At 36.0% G+C, this 19,979-nt stretch overlaps 1 protein-coding gene across 1 annotated transcript in view; it reads right to left on the bottom strand.

Annotated features, from left to right (window-relative positions):
• LOC140144485 (protein unc-45 homolog B-like) overlaps positions 1-19,979 on the bottom strand; it is a 166,312-nt gene that overhangs the window by 92,496 nt on the left and 53,837 nt on the right.

Genomic DNA, 19,979 nt, shown 5'->3' on the forward strand with positions numbered 1-19,979 from the left:
GAAAAGTTTTTATGAATGTATAACGTCTGTGATACATATACATCATCTACTTGCTAATACACTGAAAATCTAATAGAGATGAAGGATAAAAAACAATTACAGAACATTCATTCTTCATAAAAGTAGCTATGGGTATACAATGTTTACAAGATAAGAACGTTAATGTTTTGTACATGAACGTAACGTCTTTGATACATAGTTGTTAACACACTGAAAATATGACTAGAGATTTACAATTTGATGATATCCAAAAGAATACTTAGCATTGAAGAATTTAAAAAAGTTACAGAAGATTCATTTGTTAACATACACGTAGCAACAAATTGAAAATACAAACGTAACGTTTTGTTCATAAACGTAACATCCTCGACACATCTAGGATCCGCATAATTTGTTGATTAATGTCATAAACAGTCACAAAAGATTTATGGTCTGATCATTTTATCATTTTAAGGGGGACCCGATATTGCATTTGGAGGAACCAGCCTTTTCAATAACTATCAAAACTGCTGGGTACCAAACTTTTTGATACAGCGTGTACATGCTGTATAGTAATTTCAATTACACCATGCAGATAGATAAGACCTTGGTAAGATAAGCATGTTAACTGTTATGTCACTATCACTATCTTGATCTTGATAAGATGCCTACTCATACACTGTACCTTGCTGCCTGCTTATTAAACAAGGACAACTATACAACATACATGTGTACATTCATTGAATGACTTTGAAACTTTGGGTACAAAAACTCATACTCTGCAAGTTAGGTCAACTTTTGCACTATGATTGTTTATTTGAGGTTATTGGACTATGCCATTGAGATTAGGCTATTGTGGTCCATAGTGTTGGTCACCGTCTATCGGGTTCTAAGAGGCGGTAAACTAGTTTAAGCCCGTACAAAGGTCACGGGTTATTTGGTGTTTTTGTGGCGCCCTCTACGGAGGGGCCACAATATAGGCATGTCTTTGTGAACAGCTTCTAATTTCACTCTTGCTAGATTGCCTTCGCAATTGTTTTGCTAAAATTATGCCCAGCTCAGAAATAAAACCACAATTTGCTTGGATTTTATTTTATTATTGTTTTCTGATATGCACGGGATAAAATGGTGAGCGTATATTCTTTGTTTAAAATACAAAATTAGGATTTATAAAAACACCAAATAAATCCTGACCTTTGTATGCGTTCAACCAGTTTACCGTGTGCCTTAGAACCCGATAGACGGTGACATTTGACCATACACTAGGATCCACAACATGCTCATCTATCATGGGAACAGTTCTTAAACCCTAATACATTTGTACATTCATCCTTTGTACACAAACTCATACTCTGCAACTTGAGGTCAAATTTTGCACTATGATTATGTAATTGAGGTTATTGGACTATGCCATTGGGATGAGACTCTTATGGTCCATAGTGTTAAGATCAATTAACGAGCTTTCTTAAACCGATGGCTTTTGTTTGCTAATTACCATAGAATCTATATAGCCGTTACTCCATGATTGGATTAAGTAAATAACTAAATCCTGTTATCTATCCAGCAATGTTTGCTTATCTTAATTATTGTAACAAACTGTAGTGTACTAAATGGCACAAGACAGAAAAGACAGAAATTTAAAGTTTTAAATTAGAGAGTTGACAGGAAGTTGTAAGAGTTAAATTGTTATGGATATATGATTGGTGTAAGTGCTAAAATGTTGAATGTCATATCAAAGTCATCCGAGGTGAATTAAGTAATGTCAATCACAAATTGTTACAGGTCATTTGAGGTGGACTAAGTTTATATTTGGATTGTCAGAACACCTTCCCGAATCAAACACATTTCTCTTGCATTTGATCATCTTCTACTCTTCCCTAGAAAAATCATTATAATACCAAATCTACACACCATGGAATTCACCATATCACGTCCAAGTTCACATTGGGCGCCACATTCCTTTTTTAAAGGAATTTTTATTATAAGTCCATTAATTTTGTATTTTAAACAAAGAATATACGCACAAAATTTTATCCCATGCATATCAGAAAACAATAATAAAATCAAATCCAAGCAAATTGTGGTTTTATTTCTGAGTTGGGCATATGGGCATAATTTTAGCACAACAATTGCGAAGTAAATCTAGCAAGACCGAAATTAGAAGGTTTTTGCAAAGTCAAGCCTAATAATGGGGCCGCCGCCATAGCGGGCGCCCAAAAAAGGCCATTCAATTTGATACTTCAATCAGGCTTAACTTGAAATATTAGGAAGTCACAGATTGCTCATGCAAACTGATGAACTTCCTTGCGATTAAGGTTGGTCTGAACCCTGGAATTATGAAAACTTTCGGGCCTCATAAATTGTTGGTCTAAAGTATATAAAAGTATACATATTTAGAATGGCAAAGACTTGATAAGTTCATCTGTGAGGTCAAATTTGGGCCAAAATGCCATTTTTGGCCCAAAATCTAAAAATAACGGTTTTGGCCCACTTCTTTTTAGTGCATCGTAACAAAAAAAAAAATTCTTGGGCAATTTTTTTTTTTATTAATTTTAAAAACTAGATCAAAATATCTAGGACCCGTTTTTTCATTTTTTTGAATTTTGACCAATTTTACCAAAAATATTTGAAATTTGGGAAAAAAAAAAATTTGACCATTTTTGGTGCAAATTTCTCAAAGTTTGGGATTTTGGCCCAAATTTGACCTCACAGATGTACTTATCAAGTCTTTTATATACTTTAGACCAACAATTTAGAAGTTATGAGGCCCGAAAGTTTCTATAATTCCAGGGTTCAGACCAACCTTAAGTAAATGATGTAAGTATGCATATTTTAGCTTATTATTGTCAGCAAAAAGCATTTAATTTGATACTTCGATTAGGCTTATCTTGAACTATTAATACGGAAGACACAGATTGTTCATATGGAAACTGGTGGACTTCACTTGTGATTTAGCAAATGACTTGAGTACAAATAAGACAATAAAGTCAAAGATCATGTTTTCTTAGAACCAGAGGATAAAACACATTTAAGATAATGGCCATTTCTATGGCAGATTAATGTGATGCAAACATTGATAGGATAGAACAACATCCCATGGTTTATGAGATATGATCATGGCATGTGATTTGTGTTACCCATTTTGAGGTAAGTAGTATTGAATTTCGGATGTCATTTGGTTATTAACTGCTACATGAAACCATCAATACTACATGAAACAAGTGTCAACTCAACTCAATTCAGTTCATACATAACAAAGCATTTGCAACCTTATTTGTATTCAAACACTGTCGATGGGAATTCATACTATCAAATCCATTTTTGGTAACATACCTTGTTACAAAATGTTACCAAAAATGGATTTGACAGTATGAATTTCCATCAAACAGTTTTAATTGACAATCCAGATGAACATAACTGTTGCAATGTTTTCATTTTAATATTATATGATCCGTTTTACAGACTAAAATAATACAAATCTTCATCAAAATTGAAATTATGTTTCCACAGATATTTTCATAGCAAATTGAATCCTTTTTTTTTTTTTTTAGTATACAATCACTTTTACCAAGATTACTTCATCGAACCCGCATATACGCTCATTGATTCTCTGAGATCAGCCCCCTTATTCATGCCCATTTCCACTTTATTATAAAATGCAAGCCTTGCAATTCAGATGGCATCCAAGTCAGAGTCCTCATGCTCTACCCCGGGTGTCAAAGAAAACATTATGTATAGATTCACAGGATAACATTTTCAAATTACAAATGCAAAAATTAACATATTACCTACTCCCCATTCCAGAAAAATACAGCACTAATTTTTTTGGATTAAAAAAATATTATCCTGTTTCGCCAAATGAAACATAGCTCAATCCTAATCATTCATTTAGTCCTAACTGGAGATACACGAAAAAGTTCACTATTTTACTAATTTCTTGAAAAAAGAGCCAAAAACATGCATTTTCAACATGTTTTCTAACAATCGAGTCTCAAAAATCAGACTTGGAACAAGTCTAAGCATTCAAAATCTTGAGTATATGCTGAAATTTTGCTCAAATTTTCACTTTTTTATGTTATTTTTAATAAATGGTTGGTTGTCTTTTCCAAAAAATTAGAATGCATAAACTGAAATTAGTCTTAGTACAAGTCTTTAGGCTTGATTGTCACAGCATACAAAAAAACACCCTAAAAATATGTGTTTTTGGCCCTTATTTCCAAAAATTGGCTAAATATTAAAATTTGACTTTTATTGCTAGTTAGGACTAACTAAAGGATTATGATTTAGCTATATTTCATGTGGCAAAACAGGATAACATTTTTGTTAATTAAAAAAAATTAGTTCTGTATTTTTCTGGGAGTAGTGCGACCAACCTGGCTTGATTCCTTTCAACCAACACATAATGTTAGCAATACAACTTGAACACTGGAGTTCTGTTTGATCAAAATTCCTGAACCTTTGGGAAATTTAAGTAAACTTTTGTATGAATATGAAAACAAAATATGGAGCTTTCTTTAAAATGGAATCAGAACATGTTTCTCTTTTAACCACTGTAAAACTTAAGGAGTTCAAAGTCAACTGGGATCATTTTTCAAATACAATTCCAACACTTAAGAGAGTTGTAAATCAACTTCACTGGAACATTTTACAAACATGGCTCCACATCTAAAAGCTTTCTTTGGTTCACTCTCTGCAATTACGAAGCAAACACCTTTCCTTCTTCCCTGAAACTCACAACCCTGAAACTACTTATCCTACTGCAACATTATCTGGGCTGACAAAAATAATTCCCATATAAATTCATTATTCCTTATACAAAAAAGAATTATTCGGACATGCACCAACTCTCTTTGGCTTGCCCATACAGACCCGCTTTTAAACAACTCAATACTCTCAAGGTGCAAGATATTTATTTCCATCAACTCGGAACATTTATGTTCCAATACCACTACAATCTCCTCCCAAAAGATTTGTCCATTAATGAGATTTTTAGAACTAACAAAAGCATTCACCATCACCATACTAGACAAGCCAATGATTTCCACGTTAAAATGTCCAACACCAAATTGGCTGATAATATAATTAGTATTCAAGGAGCCCTCCCTTTATTGGAACTCACTTCCCCAGTCTATCAAATCTTGTAGTTCAGTACCATCTTTCAAATCCAACTCTAAAAAAATCCTCATCAGCACATATGTACAACACTGATTAGCCTACACCTGCAGTTGTTGTTTTTGGGTTTTTTCCTCTTCTCATTTGTCAGGATCAATTTTTATAAAATTAATTCAGTATATATTTTTCACATCAAATCGGACCCGTTTGTCTGTCTGTTTGTATTGTTCCAGTCTTTAGTTATTATTATTATTGTTATTTTGTTATATTAAAATTATGCTATTTGATAAATTTTGTCAGCTCGCTTGGCCTTGTATGCAGACTATCACTTTTGCATTTAATTGTTTTTTGCTCTGCAGAACTATACACCATTTACCATGTTAATTTATCATTGCATTAAATATCTTGGTGTAGATTTAATTCACAAAATATTACATTAAATAGTTACCTGCTATGTAAGTTATAACTTAGCTTATTATTTAGACTCGTTGCAAGTGCACGTGCAATCATGTGCTTATGCTTTCACCCGTGCTAAATACACTTTTGTTATTATTGTACCGTAATACTTATGCCATGCCTGAACTGTTTTATATTATATTGGGATTTTACAACCCCTTTACACCTACTGTGTAGGTTTGGTTGTTATTTTCACCATCATTACTCATTGATTTATAATTGAAAGCTTAGCTCTTGTGATAATAAGTTTAATATACCTAACCCACAAGGCATATGTCTTGCTATTGTATTTATTATTATTCTAAAATTTTGTTTATCATAATTATTTAATATACTAACTTTGTAAAGGGTGCCACAACAACACGCTCTGCGTTCAGTGGCATCCTCATCATTTTCACCATATTATACGATGTTTGTAAAAGCTTTTTATATTGTAATTATTGAATGGATGGAATTTGATGAAATAAAACTGAACTGAACTGAACTGAACTGAACTGAACTGAACAACTCTTTGAATTGTCAACACAATTCTGCACAATTCACACAAAATCCTACAGTCGAAACATCAAATATAGTACATAGCCAGACTTTATATGGGTAGGATTATGATCCAATTTACAATTGAATGTAAAACCTTAAATTGTGGGATAGGCTTTTACGACGGAATTCATAACAATTAGTGGGTTTTTAGCGGGTTCGGTGGCCAACGGTTCCTGGTAAGCCGTATACTTCTACTACAGTATATGCAGTCTACATGTTCTCTGTTGACAAGGGGCAGTCTTCATTGAACAGCTCTTTTTCAGAGCCAACAAACCTTTAATTTAGCAGATAGGCGAGGTCTGCTTGTTTATCTGTAGACAAGGGGCAGTCTTCAGTGAACGGCTCTTTTCAGAGCCACCAAAACTTACAAAATCAGCAGATAGGCAAGATCTGCTTGTTTCTGTAGACAAGGGGCAGTCTTCAGCAAACAGCTCTTTTCAGAGCCACCAAAAACTTAAAGCTCTTTTCAGAGCCACCAAAACCTTTATATTAGCAGATAGGCAAGATCTGCTAGTTCTCTGTAGACAAGCTGCAGTCTTCAGTGAACGGCTCTTTTCAGAGCCACCAAAACCTTTATATTAGCAGATAGGCGAGATCTGCTTGTTCTCTGTTGACAAGGGGCAGTCTGCAGTGAACGACTCTTTTCAGAGTCGTCAGTAGACAAGGGCGGGCTACATGTCTCATTCTTAGGTACTTTGTCCTGAAGAAGTCAGAGCTACTCCTGACGAAAGCTTGACAGTTCTAAACTTGTCCGCCGGCGAACCCGCTAAAAACCCACTAATAGTAAAACCTTAAGTTACAAAATATTGTCCATTTTTGAAATAAGTGTCTTTATGACCATTAAAATATTATCTTTTCCTTTCATTCAAGACAAGTAAAAGTTTGTTTTGAAGGTCTGAATTCAATTGCTTTGACCTTGCTTGCTAAAGCTGCCCATTTGGGACAACAAAGAAATTATATCTTCCTTCAAAACCCACAATGATATAAGAAGAGGACAGACATACAGTTGTTGCACCACAATTGCCGTACTCCCAAAATCACTTGCCAAAGTAAGCTTACTTCAGCAAGAAGCTACTGCCCACGTGTGTATAAAGAGACTAGTTCAGCAGCCAATACTCAGAACATCTCTAGCTGCTTCAGTAAAGCATTACAGAGTAACTAGTAAAGTAACATAAACGTTTTACAGTTAAGTAAGAATTTAAAGCCACATTTTGAAGTGTCATTTTTTAGAAGTGCAACTTTTTAAAAGTGCTCCCTTTTACAAGTGACAAATGAGATGTTAAACTCCATACCTAATCAGGACTCTGTGTCTTTGGTTTTGAATTCATGCACATGCTCTCATTTTCCAAAGCCTCAGAATCTCACAAATAACAATTTATCACATTTTTGGTACAAACCTGCCAAGCTGCACTTCAACTGATCCAAATGAAACTTTTCTCCACAAATTATGAACATCGCCCAACCCTAGCTATTATTAATTTTGAACCACGTTCAGTCAACACCATTCCAATGTCACCTCCCAAAAGCTCAACCTTGGGTGTAAAAGACAATATTAGCATACATGTAGATTTACATGACATGGTTTCAGTGTTTTCAAATCTATATCCCATTTAGCTTTCCCTCAGGCTATTTGGAATCAAACAGAAAAAATACCAAGATGAATCGTGATAGGTTTCCCAAACCTTAGTTTCCTTTCCCTGAATACAAAGTACATATTGAGATCTATATACTGCATCATATAAATTCATACTTCATGATGACAGCAAGAAGATCGAGTGTTGTTGAAATCCCATATCATTACCCTGCAGTCAAGAAAAAGATAACTTTGTGGGTTTGAAGAATGCATATCAATAAGGAATTTCATCAGAGCAAGTCAAGTACCTTGTTTTCCATGAATTTTAATTTAAAGAAATCTTGTCAAATACATTTCAATTTTGCTTGTTATAATCTTTGTTCTAATTATATTCTACCCAAAAACTTGAGGATCTTACTTCAGTATGCAATTACACAATACATCACAAATCCTTGACAGCACATGTAACTTACATTGCAAAATCAGGAAGTCTGAACATAAGTTTTGTGTGTATTTACACATGCATACAATTGATAATGATTGATAATTTGCAGTAATTGCTTCGCTCTTTGGATACTGATATCATGTACTTGACATATCCAACTTAATTAGTACTCCTCATATTCTACTTGGAGTGTCAATGTCCTTACTGAAAAAAATGCAAGTAGGAGTGATCCATGCAAAATAGTTAATGGTGCAGCACAAGAAAAATAGACCTACTCATAAAACAAACATTTAACTAAATCGTGATCATTTCATTCCCACATCATTATCCTGTGGTTAAGATGCATTTGTGGGTTCAAAGACATCCAATGAGTACAATTATGCATGCTAAAAGCAGCAAACTATTGCCCACAAATAGCAATATCTTATGGTTTTCATTCAAAAATACATTGAAATGTTCCAAGTATTTACTTCAAGTGGAATAGCAAACAGTTTCAGATAGGGCCCATAATACCAGATTTCCTGGCTTAACATAATTACCAGACAACAAAATCAGGACTTTGGTATTTAGTGTTTAATGTAAGCAAAAAGGAATTACTTCCTACATGAACCTAGCATATCTGTAACATTGGGCTAGCTATTCCATTATGATTTGAAATCCATACACCCCCTATGGAAGACATGACCTTATTCTTCCACCCAGGGAGTGTAGAGATTTCAAATGGAGTCAAACATTCAGGTAAACCCATTTAAAATTCACACTCCCTGTGTAGAAGATTAAGGTGATGTTTTCCATTGGGGTCTAGGGATTCCAAATGGAATAGCCTATTTACCATACAAAAAAGTGGGTGGTGTGTTTTTTTTTTTCATATAGGTTTTTTTTCATAGGGCTTTTTCTACCTTATATGGAGCCAATCACTGAAATAATCCGATTCAAAAGTTAAATTGCTCGAGTGGTTCAGATAATAGAAGCAATACTATGTATCACAATTGCCCATAGAACAGTACATTTTGTGTTACTTTGTTTGGCTTATAGTTCGAGAATAAAGGTATTGTTTTTAGCCGCTGGAGTGCATCTATCGTCTCATATAACACGGGCGACATCATTATTTTAAGTAAAACAACGAGGCGGGCCGAGTTGTTTTACGTCAAATATTACAAATTTTAATAAAATTAAATTCTACATTTTACAAGGAATTACCTAGGGCTTAAAATCGATCAGTCCCGTTGTTGCAGTGCGCCTCCCATTGGTTCAAATAGCGAGTACGCGTATCGCGTCGATGCACACACGCTGACCCGTGTGATATCGTGTCATATCACACGGGTAAGAACCAATAAGATTGCAGGAACGTTCTCAAGTGTTTAAGAATTGGCGATACAGACTCTTAATTTACAGACTCTTAGATTTGTTGCAAAATAATATACACTTGTTACTTAATTAACTTGTACAATTGCAGTATTTGCAATTCAATCAAATGGATTAAGTAGGTCATTGGGGGCTTTATAATTGATACACCTGACATCGAGTGGTATCACTTCCTCTTGTCTACGTGTGTTGCGTGTGTTAAAAACTTAACCAAAGTGTTGGATAGTACAAATTATATCACTCATACATAAATTCTAAACAGTTCATTGGTTGATTACCATTTATTCATAACCTCATTAATATACGCAGCAAGTGCGATCCAATCACAGATAATAACTTTTAAATAAGCGGAAGCAAATGCAGGTCATTGAAAAAGTATAATGACCGCGTCTCGTGACGTAGCTCAATAGTACGCTCTACAATGACCGTGTTACGTGACGTGTTACGCGTTCGAACAATTTACACGGACGCTGGCCGCCGTATTTGGACATCGCATGAGTGCGTGCTAGTGTGATTGGTCGCTTGCGGTATTTACTTAATGGGCTATTCGATTTTTTACAGGAAAACGACAGATAAAGTTAAAATTTTGGGGTTTTTTTTTCAAATTAAAAGAAGAAAATTTAATTTAAAAAATGTGAAAAGTGACGGTTATGAATGAGGTTAATGACTTTGCATCAGTTGTTTTGAGGGTATTGTGAAATATCTAAACATTGTGCTTTTGGACCTCGGATATTCCTCGGTTCCAAAGCACAATGTTTAGATATTTCACAATACCCTCAAAACAACTGATGCGCAGTCATTAACCTCTAATCATTTTTACCATCACCCTCTCCGTGTGATAGTCTTTACCATCATAGTGCTCTGCCGTAGTGCGCTTGCGCCAAGCCGTGTGCTGACTCTTGGACTCGCCGATTTAGTTATGGGGTGGACCCCAAAATGTGAAGTATAAACTTTAAAGGGACGACCAGAGCTTTTCTGGACAAAATATCTAGTCTAATTGCTTCCACCTAAAGATCAGCAAGAATAAATGGGCCCACTTTGATCATGAAACCCCATGCTTACAACTTATTCTTCAGAGGAAGTCCACTCTGCGGTAATCACAACATGCCTTATATGTAAGAAGAATAATCACATGATTTTATTAAAAACAAACTTAAAACAACATGCAATATACAAAATCCCTGGGCACCAAAATTGTCTAGTACAATGATGTCCCAGTAATACAATGAAGGCTGCCGACAATTGAGCACACATAAACCATGACGTCATTGCCCTAGACAATTTCGGCGCGGGAATTTTGAATATCGCATGTTGAGAGCCGGCTGTTTTTATTCTTTTTTATGATCAATATATGAGTTTGTTTCAAATAAAACAATGTGATTTGTGCTTGATTATTATTTTTCTAACATATAAGGCATAATGTAATGATTGCCAGAGACTTCCTTTAAAAGTAAATGGCTTCCCATGGTTGGCTGCTCACTTTCGTAACCGAATTTTACGCATTCGAGAGCTTCATCTGCTGGAATAGAAGAATGTACCAGTATATTTCACATCAACTTCTTATCATCATCAAAGAATTCTTTGTCTGGCATGTAGTGAAATGTACCAACAGGCCTTGAATCTTGATGTACCAATGGAAAATTGGGCGCAGGCTCTCCCTCCCTTTGCTTTGACTGATAACACTCTTATCGATGGGGGGAACTTCTCATATCACCATGAAATACTGGACATCCTGGTCATAACTTAACCTTACAAGCAGCGTTCGAAATTTTGGTTGTCCGGTTGCCCGGGACAACTAAAAAAGTCGCCGGACAACCAAAAATACTGATTCGGTTGTCCCGGACAACCATAAATCTGTAGCCAAAACTCACCTTTGTACGTGTATGAGTACACATGTGGTTGTGGGAACTTTGTTCCAAGTAAGGACAACCAAAAACTTAGACGGACAACCAGAAATTTTAACCTGGTTGTCCGTGGGACAACCATTTATTTTTCCTTAATTTGAACACTGCTTACAAGCAGTGACCAGGAGGGCAGTATAGTAAGTATTCTATTCCTTTCAAAAAGCACAATACAAATATAATATGTATGCATGCATATGTATAGAGTATTTATCCAGGAAGCTAATGAACACAATACAATAGAGAAAATGTATCCTCATTATGTGTTACACAGATTTAAAAAAACCTACACATTTGCTACTTTGGAAAATGTTGCTGTGTATAATACTATGAGGCAACTTGAAGAAAATAACTAGTAAAAAGTGTATTGATGTCAAAACTGTGGAAACCTGTTTTAATTTGAACAAAAATAAAGGTTTCAATTGCGATCATTGAAATCCCACACCATTATCATGGATCGTGATATTGAAAGATTAATTTGTGGATTTGAAGAAATCTAATGATTACAATTTTGAATGAAAAAAATTACTTTGTAACATTGCTTCCCTTTATTCAGTTTTATCTAAACCAAATATTTGCCCGATTATATAATTCTGGGAAACACCCACACAATCCTTCAATAATCCACACCTGGGAAGTGTTTGGTTGCTACACTTAAGGTTGGTCTGAACCCTGGAATTATGGAAACTTTCGGGCCTCATAACTGCTAAAGTGTTGGTGTAAAGTATATAAAAGTATACATATTTAGAATGGCAAAGATTTGATAAGTTCATCTGTGATGTCAAATTTGGGCCAAATTGCTCATTTTGGGCCCAAAATCCCAAAAAACTGTTTTTTTTGGCCCACTTTTTTTGTGCAACGTAAAAAAAAAATTCTTGGGCCAAATTTTTTTTTAATTAATTTTTAAATACTAGACCGTTTTTTGGGATTTTGGGCCAAAAATGAGCATTTTGGCCCAAATTTGACATCACAGATGAACTTATCAAGTCTTTGCCATTCTAAATATGTATACTTTTATATACTTTAGACCAACAATTTAGCAGTTATGAGGTCCAAAGTTTCCATAATTCCAGGGTTCAGACCACCCTTAATTCATATCACTCTTTAAAAAAGGTCTACACTCTTTAAAAAAAAAGGTCTACACACTAAAGGTCAGTGAACTACGCACACTGATTATGACTATATGAAATTTCAAAAATTGGATGAAATATATATTGAATGATTTTGAGAAAACAAAATCATTTTATAATGCAACATGAATTATTTATGTCAAACTATCTGGCAACTCTAGTAGAAGAGCTTGTATAAACTCAGATCTCAGCATCTCACATACCATTACCCACTGAAGAAGGAACCATTTGGGTCTGAAATCATTTGGGAAAATAACCTGGTGAGTACAGTTGAATGTTTTAATCTTTCTACTTCACAAATTATTTTCTGTAAATTAGCTCACATGACCCCACAAAAACCAGAACAGGTCCAGAAGTGCCTGACATTTCTACCATAGCAGTCCATCCAAAGTTTAATCCTGAAAACATAAACCTGGCCTGATCTAGGGTTCAGTTGTATGAGCCCAGGCTTCAACCAGTAACTAATGGACATACTTGCTTTTGCATTTTTCCTGTTTTCCCCAAAACTCATTCCCCTTGATGATGTCACATATAGGCCATAAGATCCATCATTTTCTGCGGCATCAAAATAAGCTAGTCTTAATTCTCCACTTGCGCAGAACTTCAATACCCCATCACAAATCAATACACCACTAATTATCACTAGCAAAAGGCTTATGAAAAATTATATGGATTCCTACAAATTGCAAAATATTTGTAACGTTAACTAAATAAATATGTGTTTGCCACTCTCTTTGGCTTATATGTTGAAATTTGAGGATGCTCTTCGTGTATACTCTTTTCACATTTCTTGATACACATGCCATGTATATTTCTCAACATGCAAACAAATCCAAAATGAGTCATTATGGGAACCAATATTGCATAACCCACTTCAATTTGCCAATCAGGATCCCACATTTACACAGTATGTGCACTGCATGAGCAAATTGTGCAAAAGAACTTGGATAAGTAGTATATAGTATATATGGGGAGATTTCAAAATATTGAGTCAGTCATCCCCTCAAACTCTTGGAGTACCACTTTAAGTACCACACATACATACAAATAGAGGTCAGTGAACTCAGCCGATTAGATGAGTTTGCACTACTTCTCAAGTGTTTATTGCTTTTTTCTAGCTCAACCATACTTACTCATGATGACTTGTTTAGAATTTAAATTCAATTTCAGGAAAAGGTCCATCTATAAAATAATTCAGTTTCTCAAATAGGTTGATCTAATATTTCCATGACAATAATGGAGTAAATGCTACCAATACCTAGTATTTGCTTAACCCTAACAGCCCCAGGGCGTTTTGGCGACGGGAAGGGAAAGAAGGAAGGAATAAAGAGAGAAAAGAAAGAAAGAAGTTGTTTGCTCTGGGTGGGATTCGAACCCGAGACCCCTCGCATGCCAAGCACACGGTCTGCGACACCAAGCCACGGGTCTTGGGCTTTGCTGGCCAGCGAAACCGTGCCTATATATCACTTAGGGCGATTGCATCATCACACCACGTGGGATGCACGCACGAACAGCGCATATATCAAGTAGTATTTTGTAGTACACGGTACGGTTAGGGTTAATATGACTGTGTAGTTCTGGGTATATACCTTTTTCACATAAAATAGGGTAATACTAACATCAACTTATGAAATCTTGAGAGCAGCATGACACCATGGTTAACAATTAATGTTTTTGCTTCCAGCACAAGGGGTCTCAGGGTCAGCTGACTTGGGCTATTCCAGATGAAATCCCACCCCCTACGGAAGACATGACACTAATCTCCAGCACAGATGGTGTAGATTTCAAATAGAGTCACCCATTCAGGTAACTCATTGAATTCACACTCACTGTTTGTAAGATTATATATCTTCTATAGGGGGTGTATGGATTTCAACTGGAAGAGTCCATTCCCCAATCATGCCCCACATTTGAATTCACATTGTACATGTGCTCCTTTGACAAAATGTGGGAAAAGAACTCTCTTGTACCAAAATACACCAACACATTAAAGGTCGGTGAACTCAGCAGATTAGATGAGTTTGCACGACTTCTGAAGTGTTTATTGTTTTAAGCTCATTCTCTTGCTTAACCGTACTCACTCTGTGATTACTTGTTTGGAATTTAAATCACATTTAGACACATAGTTGACCTGTGTTTCAGGACTATTTTAAATATTTCCGAGAAAATAGAGCTTCAAAATTAAATCCTACTAATAACTGCTAATTGCTTAATATTTATTGGCACATACCTTTTTCTTACACATTTTAAGGTTACTATTACATGCATATGTTCAATTAACATATGATGGAATCCGAAAAGCTCCTAATCCTGGGAAACCTGGTTTCAGGACTATTTTAAATATTTCCAAGAAAATAGAGCTTCAAATTAAATCCTACTAATAACTGCTAATTGCTTAATATTTATTGGCACATATATGTACCTTTTTTTCTTACACATTTTAAGGTTACTATTACATGTATGTGTTCAATTAACATATGATGGAATTCGAAAAGCTCCTTCAATCCTGGGAAACCTTGGTGTTTGTAGGAACATTGGGATATTCTCACGAAGTATGTAAATGTTTTTCTTTACGGCAATATTGAGAAGGAAACACATTTTAGATGGGTTTGCTTTATGTAGTGCTGCTGCTATAATTGAATACATGAATACAAAACCCACCCAAGTCCATGGGAAGTGATTTTGAGAAAAAAACCTGTGTATCATTTTAATTCCATCAGTTAGATTTACCTGGTCAATATAGTAAGTTTTACGTGCAAATGAGTGGGTTAACCTGTATTAGGTTTGACGATTAGCATTTCAGGGACTTAATGGGGGTTCATTTTAAATGCTGGACTTGGGTGGTTTTTTGAATCATATACAAAGACAACAATGTTGGAATGAGATTACCACTAGTAAGATAATACAAAATAAAGCACACAGGTATGTATGTTGATAAGCATCATACTGCCATGTAATATAAACCACACACTTTCCTTGATTAAACCCATTTTTTCCCCAAAAGTCACTCTCCAGCAATGAATGTGTTACAAGTTGTTCTTTTATACATACATTGTACTGGATTTCAATCAATGTGTTACAAGACTCAAATCCTGGACTTGGGTGGTTCTTTCATACATGCTATTTTTCACATGCTCAATAGACACAGAGGATGAATTTGAGTTGTTCTTTCATACATATGACAGGCCTATGTATAGCAACAATTTCCCATGCTAAACTCAATTTGGCCAAATTATGGACTTGGGTGGGTTTTGTATTCATGTATTCAATTATTCAGTGAGCGAGTCAAGTACAGGGTAATTGTGATCTGGATTCAGTTCCAGTGTGATACAGGTTGATGATATTTTCTAATTCTTCTTAGGCCTAATTGGTTTACAAATGATCCCGATATAGATATGCTGAAATACATTGGGTTTTTTTTTGATTAAAATGCATTTCCTGAATTGTGACTTTATTTGATGCCCAATTTTTGACAAGCCTATTCTTTCGATAATCTGCGGCAAAAATTCAACAAAATTCAACTTGCCCTAGATCAGTTTCTGATCCTGAAACCACCATTGGTGGCAGGTCAGTTCCCAAGACCTTCATTTTTTGACCGGCAGATCATTTCCCTAGATCCCCAAGTAAAAGAGCTGTATACTAGACCTGCCAACCTAACGAAGTCGGAAAGAGGGACATTGAGGCCAAAACCTTGTCCTGAAACCACCATTGGTGGCAGGGCAGTTCCCAAGACCCGCATTTTTTGACCGGCAGATCAGTTCCCTAGATGCCCCCCCCCCTTAGAAGTAAAAGAGCTGTATACTAGACCTGCCAACCTACCGAAGTCGGAAAGAGGGACATTGAGGCCAAAACCTTGTACATGTACACAAACCAGGTACCAACAAATTAAGAGACTTGAGGTGTGCATCATTTTCTGCTGTTCTCACATTAAAATTTGCCATCACTGAAATTTTCAGAAAGCAGGAATGTCCCTCTTTTTCAATTTGGAAAACCCAAAATGAGGGACAGTCCATCAAAATGAGGGACAGTTGGCAGGTCTGTATATACTTGCTGTAGCATATATACTAAAATCTATTCAAATTTCTATACTTCAATGCAGCATACTTCAAGTTTATACAGGGGAAGTAATGGACACAGGGGAAGCCACTCTGCCATTCATTTACACAGACAAGTGCCAGTCCAGATCCATGGTAAAAATGGATGATGGCACTTCTACCTGTTAGCATAGGAATGTCTGTTTACCTACGAAAAGACTTTGCTATTATGGCATGGTTATATAACCTGGTAATCTGTGCTTATATATTCCTATAGGAATTACCTACCTTGTCCTTTTATAGGCTTGCATCACTTAGTTCATGGGTGAGTGCAAGTTTAGGAACTTCTGATCGGTTTGCACAGATAGGACTTTCAGCTATAACTAGACTTTACAACTACAATGGCATGCGGTCATATAGCACATCTGGGTTTTTTTGTGCTTACAAATAAACCCTATAGGTCACAAAGTGCAAGTACATGTTCGAAAAGTGTATTCAAGGGTTTCCTAGCTAGTAAATGGCATTTCTACTCCACTTGAGAGGATAATCATCCAAAAATATTCTAGATTGGATACACAGAATCGCAACTTCACGTCACTTGTGTTAGACAGCAAAGAAAAATGAACTTGCACGATGCGTACAAGGGACTGCTAGCTTCTTAAATATCTGTTAACATATTCTTGAGCTCAGTTAAGATTTATACAACATCACTTCAATCAGCGAAACCCAAGAACTAGAAGGGTGCATTGAAGGGAGGATCACAGCTTCCCTTTACTTGTGTTATACAGCGCACAAAAATGAACTTGCAAGATGTGTACAGCTAGCTTAAGAATTGCTTTTAAAATATCCTTGAACCCACTTAAGATTTATAAAACACCTCTTCAGTCAGAGTACCCAAGAACTTGAAGGGTGCATTAAAGGGAGGGCTACTAATAGTATTCTGAACAACAACAAAATCATTATCCTGTTTCGTCATATTTTAACCCCCTGGACACTACTGGTCATCTAACAGCATTTCTGATTGGTTGATAACTTTTTTCTTTGATAAGATAACTGCTCATTTCAATTGCCAATTATGACTAGGCTTTGAACTATTTATGGTAGTACTTGCATTTGCAGATGATCTAATTAATACCCTACTTGATTGGTTCAAAATTGGACACAATGTTTGTATCGGCCAATCGGCAGGTAGTTCTCATGGGGTTAAAAGCAACGGTCAAAGACCAAATGTAAAATTTCTTACCTACCTATTTGAGAGCACAAATCATGCAAACACTATATCTGGGAGTATGCTTATCAGAGATGGAATTTCCATTTATTGACATGGATTTGCTGAGAATAAAACATCCTTATTTCAAAATCATGATTGAAGAGGGCCAATTATAGACTGCTGCCCTCAGTCGTCAACCGTCTGGATTGACGACTGAGAAAACTATGTGGAAAAAAAGTGACAGATTTTGCAACAGGATTCCTGTGGCATAGAGCATGGAAAGTTGTGTCCAAATTGGCCTTTTGACCGAGTTTGTTCTTTTTAGAACTTCTGAGCGCGATCTTGTCACAGCGGCGTGGTACAGCGACGTAATACACAGGCCGCTAGTCAGTCGCGCTATGGCACACAACCAAAGTCGCATTATTTTTCAGAAGTCCGTCACGATATGGACTGTAAGATAATCAGTCATCACTACGAAGCATAACAAAGTACATGTGAAGTGTAGACTGCTGATGATTAGAATTAGTCTAGGGCCAATTAGCCACATTTTGCAACTTGCGAGTTTCATGAGTTGTTGACGCCAGAATCAAAATGGGCTATTCAAGTTGAAATCCATACATTCCCTAACGAAAACATGAGCTTAATTGCCCACACAGGGAGTGTGAATTTCAAATGGAGTTATCTGATTGGGTGATTCTATTTGAAATCTACACCCCTGTGTGAGAGATTAAGGTCACATTTTCCATAAGGGGTGTATGGATTTCATACATTCCCTATCGAAAACATGAGCTTAATTGCCCACGCAGGGAGTGTGAATTTCAAATGGAATTATCTGATTGGGTGACTCTATTTGAAATCTACACCCCCCGTGTGAGAGATTAAGGTCACATTTTCCATAAGGGGTGTATGGATTTCATACATTCCCTATCGAAAACATGAGCTTAATTGCCCACACAGGGAGTGTGAATTTCAAATGGAATTATCTGATTGGGTGACTCTATTTGAAATCTACACCCCCTGTGTGAGAGATTAAGGTCGCATTTTCCATAGGGGGTGTATGGATTTCATACATTCCCTATCGAAAACACAAGCTTAATTGCCCACACAGGGAGTGTGAATTTCAAATGGAGTTATCTGATTGGGTGACTCTATTTGAAATCTACACCCCCTGTGTGAGAGATTAAGGTCACATTTTCCATATAGGGGGTGTATGGATTTCAACTTGAATAGCCCAATCATGCTTCAGATTCTTATTTTCATGGTCGGGGCCAAAGACAATATAACACTCAAATTATGTACTAGAGGATTATAGACACAAAGTTATCACACTACTAAAATACCAACTCCTAGAGTTGTGTACAAAATTGCTGATCCTTCTTGACTGGGAAAAACAATGGGGTCAAATGCATTTATTTTTCAAGTCCATACTGTCTTGGGCTTACATAAAGAACTTCAGAATTTTAGCTAAAGATTCTATGCAATAATGGGAGAAAATTGAAATTATTTTAAAAAAATGGTGATCCTGACCAATGCAAATTTGAGCTCAAATCATGTCAATATCTGCTCATTTTCATATTTATCTTGGGCTGGGCTACTTTTTTTCCGTGAAACAAACACTAAATAATATAGAGGGCATTAGATTAGATATCTACTATGTGGTGTGGGATCTGAAAGCATACCAGCGCAATTCGGTGTCGTAGTGCATGTTAGAATATGACCGTTGCTAGGTAAACTTTGATCACGCTTTCTTTGTTATGAACCACTGATCGATATGATCACAACACAAACCCTATGGCATATCAAAATTCGGAACAGGTGTATGAGACCAGGCTTGGAGCAGTAACCAATGGTTACTAACGTGCAATACGACAGCGAATAGAATATTTATTAATGTATAATATGCCTATAACATGACCAGTTCAATGATTTACTTTCATTGCTCCATCAGAGGATGTTTAAAGACATTCCCATAACCCAATGGGGTTTCTGACCTTGGTATGTCTGGCTTTTGTACACATTGGCACAGTTGACCATACCTTGCATTGGGATTGTGTACAAATATCTGGTGTTTTCATCCTTTTGAGGCGAGTGAGAGTGATCACTCTCCATCACTCGCTTAAAATGAAGCTGAGGAGAGCTTTTTATCACTGGCCTACATTTGGTGTAATAATAATACAAGTGATTAAAATCACTCGCCTACAGCTCACCTGGCAAGTTTTGAGGAGAGTGATTTG

This window comes from Amphiura filiformis, unplaced genomic scaffold (genome assembly GCF_039555335.1).
Source record: "Amphiura filiformis unplaced genomic scaffold, Afil_fr2py scaffold_58, whole genome shotgun sequence".
Taxonomy (NCBI): Eukaryota; Metazoa; Echinodermata; class Ophiuroidea; order Amphilepidida; family Amphiuridae; genus Amphiura; species Amphiura filiformis.